Source organism: Tiliqua scincoides, chromosome 4 (assembly GCF_035046505.1).
Source record: "Tiliqua scincoides isolate rTilSci1 chromosome 4, rTilSci1.hap2, whole genome shotgun sequence".
Classification (NCBI taxonomy): domain Eukaryota; kingdom Metazoa; phylum Chordata; class Lepidosauria; order Squamata; family Scincidae; genus Tiliqua; species Tiliqua scincoides.
Window position 1 is genome coordinate 112,543,449 of NC_089824.1, and position 13,573 is coordinate 112,557,021.

A 13,573-nucleotide genomic window follows, 5' to 3' on the forward strand; every position below is an offset into this window, starting at 1 on the left:
CTGAGACCCTGGAGCTCCTTGCACCGAGGACACACCCATGACTTATGCCCCAAAGGCATGTAATCATACATGTGGCACTCAATGCAGAACACTGGATAGCCCCCACCCTGCTGCTGGCTGTCTGACTGCATAGCTTTTTTGTTGTTGTTGTTGTTGTTTTATTTAGGGGTACTTTTAAATGTTACTGAGCCATTGGGGATCAGTGATCATGCTGCGATCTGTTTTGACATGCACATTGGGGGAAGAATACCAGGCAAATCTCTAACAAAAACCCTTGACTTCCGACGGGCGGACTTCCCTCAAATGAGGAGGCTGGTTAGAAGGAGGTTGAAAGGGAGGGTAAAAAGAGTCCAATCTCTCCAGAGTGCATGGAGGCTGCTTAAAACAACTGTAATAGAGGCCCAGCAGTGGTGTATACCGCAAAGAAAGAAGGGTTCAACTAAATCCAGGAGGATGCCCACATAGCTAATGAGCCAAGTTAGAGAGGCTGTGAAGGGCAAGGAAGCTTCCTTCCATAAATGGAAGTCTTGCCCTAATGAGGAGAATAAAAAGGAACATAAACTGTGGCAAAAGAAATGTAAGAAGGTGATACGGGAGGCCAAGCGAGACTATGAGGAATGCATGGCCAGCAACATTAAGGGAATAATAAAAGCTTCTTCAAATATTTTAGAAGCAGGAAACCCGCCAGAGAAGCGGTTGGCCCTCTGGATGGTGAGGGAGGGAAAGGGGAGATAAAAGGAGACTTAGAGATGGCAGAGAAATTAAATGAGTTCTTTGCATCTGTCTTCACGGTAGAAGACCTCGGGCAGATACCGCTGCCCGAACGGCCCCTCCTGAGCGAGGAATTAAGTCAGATAGAGGTTAAAAGAGAAGATGTTTCAGACCTCATTGATAAATTAAAGATCAATAAGTAATCAGGCCCTGATGGCATCCACCCAAGAGTTATTAAGGAATTGAAGAATGAAGTTGCTGATCTCTTGACTTGCAACTTGTCCCTCAAAACGGCCATGGTGCCAGAAGATTGGAGGATAGCAAATGTCACGCCAATCTTTAAAAAGGGAAAGAGGGGGGACCCGGGAAACTATAGGCTGGTTAACTCCTTCCCTAACATCTATATCGGGTAAGATGGTGGAATGCCTCATCAAAGATAGGATCTCAAAACACATAGATGAACACGCCTTGCTGAGGGAGAATCAGCATGGCTTCTGTAAGGGTAAGTCTTGCCTCATGAACCTTATAGAATTCTTTGAAAAGGTCAACAGGCATGTGGATGTGGGAGAACCCGTGGACATTATATATCTGGACTTTCAGAAGGCGTTCGACACACAGTCAGGGAATTAGAGGACAGGTCCTCTCATGGATTGAGAACTGGTTGAAGGCCAGGAAACAGAGAGTGGGTGTCAATGGGCAATTTTCACAATGGAGAGAGGTGAAAAGTGGTGTGCCCCAAGGATCTGTCCTGGGACCGGTGCTTTTCAACCTCTTCATAAATGACCTGGAGACAGGGGTGAGCAGTGAGGTTGCAAAGTTTGCAGACGACCCCAAACGTTTCTGAGTGGTGAAGACCAGAAGTGATTGTGAGGAGCTCCAGAAGGATCTCTCCAGACTGGCAGAATGGGCAGCAAAATGGCAGATGCGCTTCAATGTCAGTAAGTGTAAAGTCATGCACATTGGGGCAAAAAATCAAAACTTTAGATATAGGCCGAGGGGTTCTGAGCTGTCTGTGACAGATCAGGAGAGAGATCTTGGGGTGGTGGTGGACAGGTTGATGAAAGTGTCAACCCAATGTGCGGCAGCAGTAAAGAAGGCCAATTCTATGCTTGGGATCATTAGAAAAGGTATTGAGAACAAAACGGCCAATATTATAATGCTGTTGTACAAATCTATGGTAAGGGCACACCTGGAGTATTGTGTTCAGTTCTGGTCGCCACATCTTAAAAAGGATATAGTGGCAATGGAAAAGGTGCAAAAGAGAGCGACTAAATGATGATTACTGGGCTGGGGCACCTTCCTTATGAGGAAAGGCTACGGCATTTGGGCCTCTTCAGCCTAGAAAAGAGGTGCCTGAGGGAGGACATGATTGAGACATACAAAATTATGCAGGGGATGGATAGAGTGGATAGAGAGATGCTCTTTACACTCTCACATAACACCAGAACCAGGGGACATTCACTAAAATTGAGTGTTGGGAGTTAGAACAGACAAAAGAAAATGTATCTCTTTACTCAGCGTGTAGTTGGTCTGTGCCATCCTTGCCACAGGATGTGGTGATGGCGTCTGGCCTGGACGCCTTTAAAAGGGGATTGAACAAGTTTCTGGAGGAAAAATCCATTACGGGGTACACGCCATGATGTGTATGCGCAACCTCCTGATTTTGGAGATGGGTTATGTCAGAGTGCCAGATGCAAGGGAGGGCACCAGGATGAGGTCTCTTGTTGTCTGGTGTGCTCCCTGGGGCATTTGGTGGGCCGCTGTGGGATGCAGGAAGCTGGACTAGATGGGCCTATGGCCTGATCCAGTGGGGCTGTTCTTATGTTCTTATGTTCAACTGTGCCTTCGGGTTCAACCGGGACCCAGCTTGCAACAAAACACTTGGATCATGCAGACCTGAGCACGGTGAACCAGGTCCACATGGTGACAGCAAGGTTGGACAGATGCTCACTACGTGGGGAGAGGGTCCAGGAAGAGACTACAGTAAAAGTATGCAGTGAATGAGTGCAGTGAATGAGGTCAGGGAGGGAGGCAGGGACAACTACTACACTGCCACAGATAGGAGGCATAATATGAATACTAGAATGACAGTGGTCATGCACGGCACCAGCTTGTCCACCACAGCAGAGGCTAATGGAGGAGTGGGGCAGAGATCTGGGATACTCCCCCTTCCTGCAAGTCACCCACTATCACACTGCAACTGACAGGAAGCAGTAAGACATTGGCAAAACAGTACAGTTGCCAGAATACAACAGTTTCATTTATTGAAGAGCCACATAACCACTGACTGGTAAATGCTAATCTTCCTTCCTTCCTTCCTTCAGCCTTGTTAAAACTTTGGCTGCCTAATGCAATCTCTAAAAGAAGTAGCATATTGTTACCTACTAGGCTGGCTGATGATGAGAGATCAGACTGGATGCAAGGAACCTCATATAAGCTAAAACTAGTCTGAAGCTATCTCACTGATAATGAAATACTTTTTGGAAATGCTGTGCATCCCATTCAAGCAATCTAACTAACTAAACAGCTGTGGGGGAGGAAGGGACTGAAGTTGCTAGTGATCAAGATGGTTTTGCCTGCCCCCCAGTCCAGAAGTATTGTGAGCGTGCTTGAGCACCCCATAATATCTTTCTTTCAAAGCCAGAGTGGGCTCATTGTGATGTACAAACTAGTGTTGGTGTTGAGGGCTTTACTCAGGTTGTGGTAAGAGGGCAGCATGGAGAATATCGGAGTAATTTGGGTGGTTATGATGGTTGACAGTTGCTTAATTTGCTGCTGGTTCCTGCTGATAAATTATTTTGATCTATGGTGCCACTGTGTGTATATCTATATATTTGCTATTTCTTTGTTACTGCTATTTCTATTATATTAAAGAACTGCTCTTATATTTTTGAGATTGATTGCTACTCATTTTTGCTATTATATTGATTTTTTTATTATTGCTATCAAATCCTTTTGTTAGTTTTTCAGAAAACACTTTGTGTTTTCTTTTGAAAAGAAAAGCAGGATATAAAAAATATATAATATAGGAGTGGAACTGAGCCTGAAGTAGTTTGCCCAAGGATGGCCCAGCTCCCTCAAACTGTACAGAACCAAGAGACAAAGCCAACTCCTGTCTCTTAACCACTGCCTTTAACACCCTGCAGAGGTACAGCTATGTTGCACAAGGACAAGGGGGAGAGGCAGAGCAGCTGTGACCCACATGCTGGTTCAGGGAGTAGCGCGAAGTGACAGCAAGCAGCAAGTTGCCCCACTGCTCTAGGATACTTGCAGCAGAAAAGGAGGCTGTCAGATTCCGTTCCTCCAAACACGGAGCCAAAAGCCTGAAGTTATAGGAAACCTGAGGCAGTTAAACAGCACCGACTGCGCCACTTCACTCAGTAAATCTTGAAAGCTGCCTCAGAGAGCAAAAGTTTGTGAAACCAAGTCTTATTTTGAGGATTGGGGGTCAAATCTTTGTGCCTTAGTAAATAAGACCAATTTCCTTCCGGCTATCCATGTCTAAGGGCACAATCCTAGGTCACCCTTGGGCCGGCACAAGTCCCTTGCACTGGCCCAGGAGGGTTGCAAACATGCCATAAAGCACGTTTGCACCTCCTCTAGTTGACTGGGCCAGCGCAGGGACACACGATGAATGCAGCCTCCACGCAGACTCTGACAGGGAGACTTGCGTTGGTCGAGCTCAGCCGACGCAAGGCTCTGGGGTGAGTGGGGAGGATGCAGGGGGGAGGCGTTATGGGGCAGGGGAGGGTGAGGGAGGGCGGTCCTGGGGGCGGGGAGGCAGGGCTGGGATATCAGATATCAGGGCTGGGATATCAGGTGGAGAGGCAGATATGCCGGATTCTAGCCCCCATTCTCAAGCAGTGCAGAATGGCTGCAAGTTGCTCCGCTCTCCTCTGACTTATGCCACTTCCAGAGGTGGTGCAAGTCCAAGGAGACCAATTGGGGCTGCAGTGGCTTACCCAGTTTCCCCTTACCTCCGAATGAGCCACTTCGGGCCCCACATCTTGCGCTGTAAGTGTATTGTAGACAATAGACTGATACTAGAACCTTTTTCTAAAAAAAAGTCCACAAAGAAAACAACACTGTTAAATGGAGGTGGGGGGGGTGAAAGGAAAGGAGAGATACAGGACATTTCTTAGCCTCCTACCATGCTGGAAATAGACCACTTTGGGATTGCTTTGAATTACTATTTAGCAGGCTCAGGGGGAAAAGCAGCAGTGACAGTGAATGGTTTGTCTCTTGCAATTTTTCAATCGATATGAAGCTTTTGACGTGCACCAAGGGGAAAAAGAAAGAAAATGAAGCAGAGAACGTGGCAGGTGACAGGACTGAAGAGAAGCTGAAATGAGAAACGTGGGGAGAAGAAAAGAGTAAGCGTAAGATCTAAAGGAATAGAGAGGTTATGAATGGTGTTGCCTGAAACATGAAAAAGGAGAAAATGCTGCATTTTGGAAAATGCCTGATGCTCAGCAGCGGGGGCAGGGCTTGCAACAAAGAGGTGTTGGGGAGCCTTTGAAAGATGAATTTAAGTGCACCAAAGTTAATGCAGAAGTAAAGTGAGGATGTGTATACAACTGAGGGAGAATATATACATTACACTCCAGCTGGATCCCCATGTTAACCCAATGGCCTCTTCTCTGTTCCCACATGCCCTCAGCATGGTAGTACTTAATGCAGCAGTTTTCAACCCCTGTGCTGTGGCACAATGGTGTGCCTTGATCTGCAACTGTGCTGAAGAAGTTTGGGGAAGGGTGATTTATTAGCAGGGCTATTGGGAGATGTAAGCCCTTCCTGGCAGTGCAGTGTGACTTGTCAACTGCCCAAAAACTTGACAATTTTAGTGCCTTGTCAGTATGCTGTAAGATGAAAAAGGTTGAAAATTGGTAGCTTAATTATTCCCCTATCTCTGACATGTTCCTCCCAGCTCCTTTAACTCCTGCAACCAAGTTTGCAAGGTATGCATGGGTCCAAAATACTGATAGGGGAGCCAATTTGATATGCCTGTGACTCAAAGATAGGACATAAAATAGAATAAACAAACAAGCAAGCAAACAAACAATGACAAAATGCAAATGCACTGCAGCGGGGGGGGGGTGTTACGGGAAAATTCCCCCATTTTATTGTATTTCTGATTATGCTATTTTGATATCAAGAACAGGTCTTCATATATGGATGCCAGCATGCAAAATGAACTATTCTCCCAGAAAACACTGGCTACAGGCCTCATTTCCAGTTTGGTCAAGCTCAGACTCTTGGTTGTTTGTTTGTATTCCCTCTTCTGCCCTCACAATCACACATCCTGGAAGGAGATTGATAATCCTATGTTGTATCTCTAAACTCAGTAATCCTGTCAGACAGTTTTCCATTGTATCTACAGTTTGTGTTTGCTTTCCTGAATGCAATTCCAGTAACTTCTGTATTTTGTACCAAAACATTGCAGTATACCTGTATTTTGCATTAACTTAGGTAAACCTCACTTAAAGTTTCCAGACATCCTCTGGCACCAAAGAGCTAATCTGCATTTTTGCTGACCCTGCTAGCCCTGTTTACCTGCATCCTGGTTGATTAAGAGGAATTCCCCTCATTCATACCCTAGTTACCTATTGATACAGTAAAAGCAAATACCCTAAGTTACACATTTATCTCCCAAACATTCTGCTTAGACGTAAGCAACTCTTCAATATCCTTAAATACTAAGGAGGTTTGACTAGCAAATGGTTACTCTCCTGACTGCCCAAACACAGAGTCACTCTCCTGAGTGCCCTAACACGGGGTCACTCTCCAGGGTGTCCAAGCAGACGGTGCTCCCAGACCAGACATCCAGACAGGTAGCTATGCCTTGCGCTTTGAACTCTTTCTCTTCCCTCACCCCCTTTGTTCCCTTCTCTCCCCATCTTCAGCTAGCAGTTGGGGTTGCCAGAGCAGGGATTCCTGAAATCCTTCCCTACCATTCTCTTTCTGATTTCTTCGGATGCACCAAATACACTCTCACAAAACTGCACTCACCACTATAGGACACTCTGGTTAGGGTGCTACAATAGTCCTGTACTGTCTCTTTTTGATATCTATTTTGTGTCCCTTTTAATAAAGCTGTAATCATTTATTGGAATATTTCTCTCAGTCTCTTCTTTAAAAGGAATTTCTGCAGAATGCTGGTTCACATCCAGTCTAAGGTCCCAGTGTTCCAATAGAGCAGGTATACTAATTCCCATAAACAACTAAACCTAGCTCATTTGGTAACAGGGGGGAGTCAGGAGAAGGCTTCTGGCAGTGGAAGAGTTAACTCCTTCCCTCACTCTTTCTCTGCTGCAACCCCTCCAAAAGCTGCTTGGCAACAGAGCTATTGCTACATGAGTCTGCAGAATAATGTGTGCTTTGATCACAGAATCATGATTGAGGTGGAACAGAATCTACTCTAAATTCAGGATGTCCAATACCCCTGGCAGATTGAGACAAGTCTTTCCTTGAAGGTAGCCAGGAATGGAGAGTCTATGCAGAGCCCCAAGGGGCAGCAAGCATTATAAGGCTGAAATAATTCATGTATCTGCAGGTGCAGAAACTGGGTCAAAATCAGAATGGAAAGATTTACTTTAGTATTGGTCACATTTCTATCCCAATCTTCCTCCCAAGAACTCAGGGTGAGATACATGGTTCTTCTGCACATGCTGAAAATAAGCAGCCCTAGCCCTGTAGGGGTCCACTGCATCTTAGAAGAGAGTGGGATATTTAATAAATAAATAATTAATAAGGCTGGTCTCTAGCTTTCCTTTTGGCAGCGGCAGCAGTGGAGGAGGAGGTGGTGGTGATGATGACTGAAACAGAAGAAGGAATAAACCCAAGGAATATTTTCATAACATGCATAATAATTCCATTCAAAAGAGAAACAGTTTGCAATTTTAACATTATTTTAATAACTAGCAATATATTATTGCTGATTCCTATTTTTTCTGTTTTCCTGGCCAGCTGACTGCTACTTGAGAGAAAAGATGAATTATATTATCATACAGACCCTGCATTTTGTTTTGAGAGAGGGAGGGAGGAGGAGGAGGAGGAATGATGGTTATTTTTCCATCTTAAGGATTTACCTAATTGCAGCATCTTTTCACTGTTTTATACAGGCAAATGACAGGAAGAGAAGGGATTTTCTCTCCGTTTACTCGCATGGATTGAGGGGGAAAGGGGGGGTTTAAGACTACTGTGAACTCTCCTTCTCAGTGGTGCCATGGCAAGGTCAGTCTTACAAATGGGAAGCTCCTTCTCAGAGTCTTCCTGAGGGGGGAGGGGCTCCCATGATTCCCCAGACTGTGGAAAAGCCTCGAAAAGCCCCTCTCCACTGTAATGTGTAGTACATGATGAGCAGTCCCCTTGAATGTCCACACTGAAACTGGAGACATCCATCCACCTCAACACGCAGATATCACCTGTTGGCACTAAAAAACAACTTAGGCCTAGAGTGAGCAGGGCTCACTGAGGGAAGGACAGGGCCACTGAGAGATTTTCTACTCTCTCGCCCTTAAGGATAAGAGGTCACCCTAGTGATTTATTTTTTTTTTTGCAGTGACTTGGATGACTGCGGGTGGGCAGACTGATCCTGCCATGGCACCACTGAGAAGGGGAGTTCACAGGTAGGCTTAAACCCTCCTGTTCTCCATGGCAGAGTCAGTTTTACAAATGGGAAATGCCCAAGCCATACAATCTGAAGGGCAGGAAACACCTGAGTTACTAGCAACCACGCTCTGCAATACACGCCTGGCAAAAGCGGTGTCTAGCGAAGTGTAGGAATTGATTTTCATTGCAGTGTTTAATGAAAGTGTGAGGCAAGCTCCAAGTGTCTGCCCTGCATACAGACTCTAAGGAACTGAAGGCATGGAACACTGCAGTGGTAGTGGCTCCTCTAAGAGAGTGGGCAACAACCCCTTGTGGGGGAGAGGCACCTCGTGTCTTGTAAGCCTCACCAATGGTTTCATGAATCCACTTAGAACTGGTAGAGGGTGAAACTTTGTGGCCCTGATTAGGAGATCGATAGGACACAAACAAGGCCTCAGTATGGCAAAAAGAGGAAGTGCAAGACAGGTAAAAGTTCCCTAACCTGTGCATGTCCAGGTTGTGCCACTCCCTCTCCCAATAATGCTCGTCCAAATAACGCATATCTGGAGTCCCCAGTAATCTACTTTGAGAATGTGTAGCCCCAGATTTCTTCTGGCCACAACACAGGAGGTGATAGCTCTACAACAGCAGAGGCTCAACAAGCCTGTTGGAGATGCTCTAAGAGGATTTCCTGCCTAAGGTGGTGGTTGGAGTAGATGACCTATTAGACCCCTTCCAACTTTTTGATTCTATGATTGAACAGGAGAATATCCAGCAAACAGCTGAGAAAGCAATTGACAGAAATACCTCCTGTGTCTTTGATTGGTTTGGATAAGGTGGAGTTTCTTTAACCAATTCCTCTACCCAGAAATAGGTGAGAAAATTGAATTGGCTACTGAGGCTCTGAGAGCTAACGAATTAGCCTCAAAAGCTTTCCTCAGCTACACCTCAATGGACTTCTTGCAAGGGTTGCAAGAGCCACTTTTCCTGTCCGAAAGGATCACAGCAGACAGTCCTGCAATAGATGCATCCAGTGATAGTACCTTGAGTTTTTTAAGATTTCCTTAGGAAGAGATTAAAACTTTTGAGTTTGGTGTCTCTCTTGCCCTGAAATGAGAAGGACCCTTCCGTCTTTATAATTTTAGGATGGGTTTCAGAAAAAGGGTATCTCGGCTGGCCTCAGTAGACCCTGCGAAAAAGAAACTTTCCAGAGAAAGAAGTTAGAGCTGCAGCACTGAGTTCTCATTCTAAGACTTACGGCTCAATGGCGTGCAGATGCAGCGCAATCCTATTTTGCACTGAAATAGGCAGGCCAGGAGGCCTGTGCTCAGTGGTATTGCTAGGGGAGTGCGGGTGGTGCGGGTCGCACCAGGTGACAAGCGAGGGGGGGTGACACGCACTGGGGTGGTGACGTGCTAAAATCGCGGTGGTTAAGAATGATACTGTCATGTTATATACCGTTGGATACAGAATTTCCAGCTGAATGAAATGAAAAACTGGACTGAAATATCTCCTTTCTATCAAAAGTTATTGTCAAAAAATTGGAAAATGAAAAATGCATGGAGCCCTATGGAAAGTGAAACTGAGCTATAGCACATGTTTACTCATGAGTAGGTGAACTTGCCTTAGTCTGTCAGAAAGGGCAGGCTTAGAGGAATCCAATGACATCAGAATGGTCCTGGTCCAATGAATGTAGCCCCCCAAAAATACCCGAGAAGGAGGTCCCTCCCTCCAAGCTGGGAAATGTATTGAACCCTCTGGAAAGTGAAACTAAGGGTGCAATTCAAACTGTGCCCTATGCTGGCCCAAGCCCCTTGGGCTGGCCTAGGAGGGTCGCAAACATGCCATACAGCACGTTTGCGCCTCCTCGAGGGGAAGCCAGACCGGCGCTCTGAGAAGTGTCGGTCTGTGGAGGCTGACATAAGCCTCCGCGCCGGCTTCCCCTCAGCCGCTTATGTCAGCCCACCAGGAGTGGGGAGGAGGAAGAGGGAGGGAGGCATTCCTAGGTGGGGGGAGGGCGGGCGATGGGCGGCCCTAGGGGTGGGTAGGCGGGTGGGGAGCAGGAGGCGGGGCTGGGATCTGGCAGTTATGCCGGATCCCAACCCCCATTTCTGGGGAGAACAGAGCGGCTTCAAGCAGCTCCGCTCTCCTCGGACTTGCGCCACCTCCAAAGGTGGCGCAAGTCCGAGGAGACACATTGTGGCCAGCAGCCCTTACCCAGTGGTAAGGGGAAAAGTTTCCTCTTACCTCTGGCTGAGCCGCTTATGGCCACAATTCTGCGCTGGATACAACACAAGCCTCCTGGCTTGCCTATTCCAGCACAGGTTAGGATTGTGCCCTAAGCCACAGGGTCACGTTTACTCACGAGCAAGCAAACATACCTTGGCTCCTGGGCAGGTCAGGCAAAGGTAAATGTGAAGCCACCAGAATGGTCCTGATCTGATGGAACTGGAGCTCAACAAATGCTCCAGAAGGCAGTCCCCCCATATAAAAAGAATGAAACAGAGGCTTAACAGGGTAAGGTGAATGTTTTCTATTTTAGACTTGTAAAGCCAGGTAGATCCTGATAGTGATATGCTTGAAATATAAGAATTTAATTTGAACTGGGTACTGGGTAGGGCTGAAAATCTTACTGATTTCTTTTGGGGGGGGAGCAGGGGATGTAATTGCTGGCAGGTTACAGAGAAAATTCACTTGGTGGAACAAGGCTAGCTTCCCCTTTTTAATTATTTGCTTTAATTTAATTATAATTATTTTAATTTGCTTTATGATGTCACTTCTGGCCATGACATCACTCCCTATGGGTCCTGGATAGATTGTCATTCTAAAAAGTGGGTCCCAGTGCTAAAAGTTTGAGAACTGCTGCAATAAGGTGTTAGTAAGTTGATACCGGGGGGGGGGGGGTGACACCACTAGTGACCAAAATCACTAAAATCACAGTTTAGAGGAATAATACCATCATGTTATATACAATCAATGTGTAATTTCATGCAGAATGCAATGAAACAAACCGCATTGAAATATCTTTAGTCTATCAAAAGGTACTGCCAAAAAACCAGTGGGGACGGGGTGATGGTCTGCATGGGGTGACACACTGGCCTCCCGCACTGGGTGACGCGGACCCTAGTGACGCCACTGCCTGTGCTGTATCCAGCACAAAATAGGGCCCAATGTGGCTCAGTCAGAGGTAAGAGGAAACGCTTCCCCTTACCCCTGGGTAAGCCAGTGCAGCCCTAATGGAACTCCTCAGACTTGCACCACCTCCTGAGGTGGCATAAGTCCAAGGACAGTGGAGCAGCTTGAAGCCGCTCCACGCTGCTTGGGAACAGGGGTTGGGGATCCAGCATAAGAGCCAGGTTCCAGCCCCACCTTCCGCTCCCTGCCCTGCCCTCTGCCCACCCTCCCCCACTCCAGAATGTCTCCCTCCCACCTCCTCCCCGCCCATCCCAGAGCCTTGTGTCAGCCAAGCTCAGCTGCTGCAAGGCTCTCCAGCAGAGTCGGCGCAGAGGCTGGATTCAGGATGGCTGGATGTACCCTACGCCAACTCATGAGGAATGAGGAATGAGGATGTACAGCCAACTCATGAGGAAGCACAAATGTGCTTTACATCACGTTTGTGACCCTTCTGGGCCGGCGCAAGGGACTTAAGGCCACCTCAGGATGTGCTCTAGATCTGGCTAGTGCGTACGGTCACACATAGGCTTGGTTTCTTTCCCTGGTGCTTCGTGCCTAAAGAAAATGACAACCAGGTGCACAGGAGACAGAAAAAAAACCAGGAATCACAAGACCAGGCTACAGAACTTCCAAAGGTCACTGTAGAACTGTTCCCTCTCACAGCTGAGGACTCAGGGGAGGTGAGGAACAGCAGCCTTCTGGCAGGCAGGACAAAACAGCGGCAGGCAAAGGGACACAGCACAGGGTCCAGACGCAGGATCTGGCTGCCCCAGGTCTCCAAACCTATGGAGAAGTAACCCTGCATGGGCCTGAACACTCTAGCCTGCTCCTGAGCCCACCTTGGGGGAAAGGTGACAAGGCTAGGCTGCAATGCTGACAAGGGCTCCACAGAAACTGCTTTCCATCTCCCAGAGCGATGTAGGGGGAGGTAGGAAGCAGTGGTCTCCTAGTGGGCACCTCAGTCAAGCATGGCCCTGACTGAACCAGGCACTTTGTGCCTAAAGAAAATGGCAACCAGGTGCACAGGAGACAGAAAAAAACTAGGCCTATAAAGGCCTAACTAGTCCTAACTAGGCCTCTGTTGTGGTCGCCATGCTGCGGAGAGCCGCAGAGGTCCTTCAGCCTCCTGGCTGTCAATTAAAGGACCAGGCACAGTTTGAAGAACTTAGGGGGGGGGGGGGAGGAAAAAAAAAACTCCTGAAAAATATTGAAAAAGTGAAGGTGGCTCTAGGAGCCAGAGAAGACTCCAATCTCTGCTTTCAGAAGCAAGGCCAGTCTGGGGAATCATGGGAGCCCCTCCCCCCTTAGGAAGGCTCTGTGCAACTGACCTGCTTGCCTGAGAGGAGGAGCTTCCCATTCATAAGACTGACCCTGCCATGGCACCACTGGAGAATGAGCTGCTATCAGGTAAGAAGGGGCATAATTATTCCCAAACCTTAAGCCATGTTGCCACAAAGGTCTCAGGCAGGAGAAATTTTGCTTCCCCCAATAAATTCTCCTGATCAAAGCCCCTGGAATGTTGCTGTCCGGCCCCCCACCCCGACTATTGGATTTGACCTCATAGTTAGTCCCTTAGCACTCTATCCTAGTTCTACATCTGATGCCCAGAGCTGAAATTGATCTATCAAATAAAACTTTGGCAGTGCTAAGGACTGCAGCTATATTCTGTACTTTCTGAGTCTAAGACAGATGATGTTAATAAATTTAAACTGCCACATTGCCACAGTATCATATTTTTGAATCATGCTCAGTTTGTTAGCCACTATAACCCTTAGATCCTTCTTGGCATCACTACTGCCTAGCTAGTTATAGCCAGATTTTATATTTGGGTTCCTACCCACCCTCCACCACTGCTATGTGTAATATCTTACATTGATTTGTCCTTGCTCCAGGCGGTGGCCAGGGGAGCCTTTGCTCAGCTTTGGCTGATTCGCCAGCTGCGACCGTACCTGAGCTGCGCGGACCTGGCCACAGTAACCCATGCCCTAGTGACATCTAGATTAGATTATTGCAATGCGCTCGAGCCATTGCTCCGGCGGCTACACTGGCTGCCGGTTCTGTTCCGGGCCCAATTCAAGGTGCTAGTTTTGACTTTTAA

General features: G+C 47.2%; 1 protein-coding gene across 1 annotated transcript in view; it reads right to left on the reverse strand.

Annotated features, from left to right (window-relative positions):
• ASTN1 (astrotactin 1) overlaps window positions 1-13,573 on the reverse strand; it is a 319,088-nt gene that overhangs the window by 45,122 nt on the left and 260,393 nt on the right. The window lies entirely within an intron of this gene.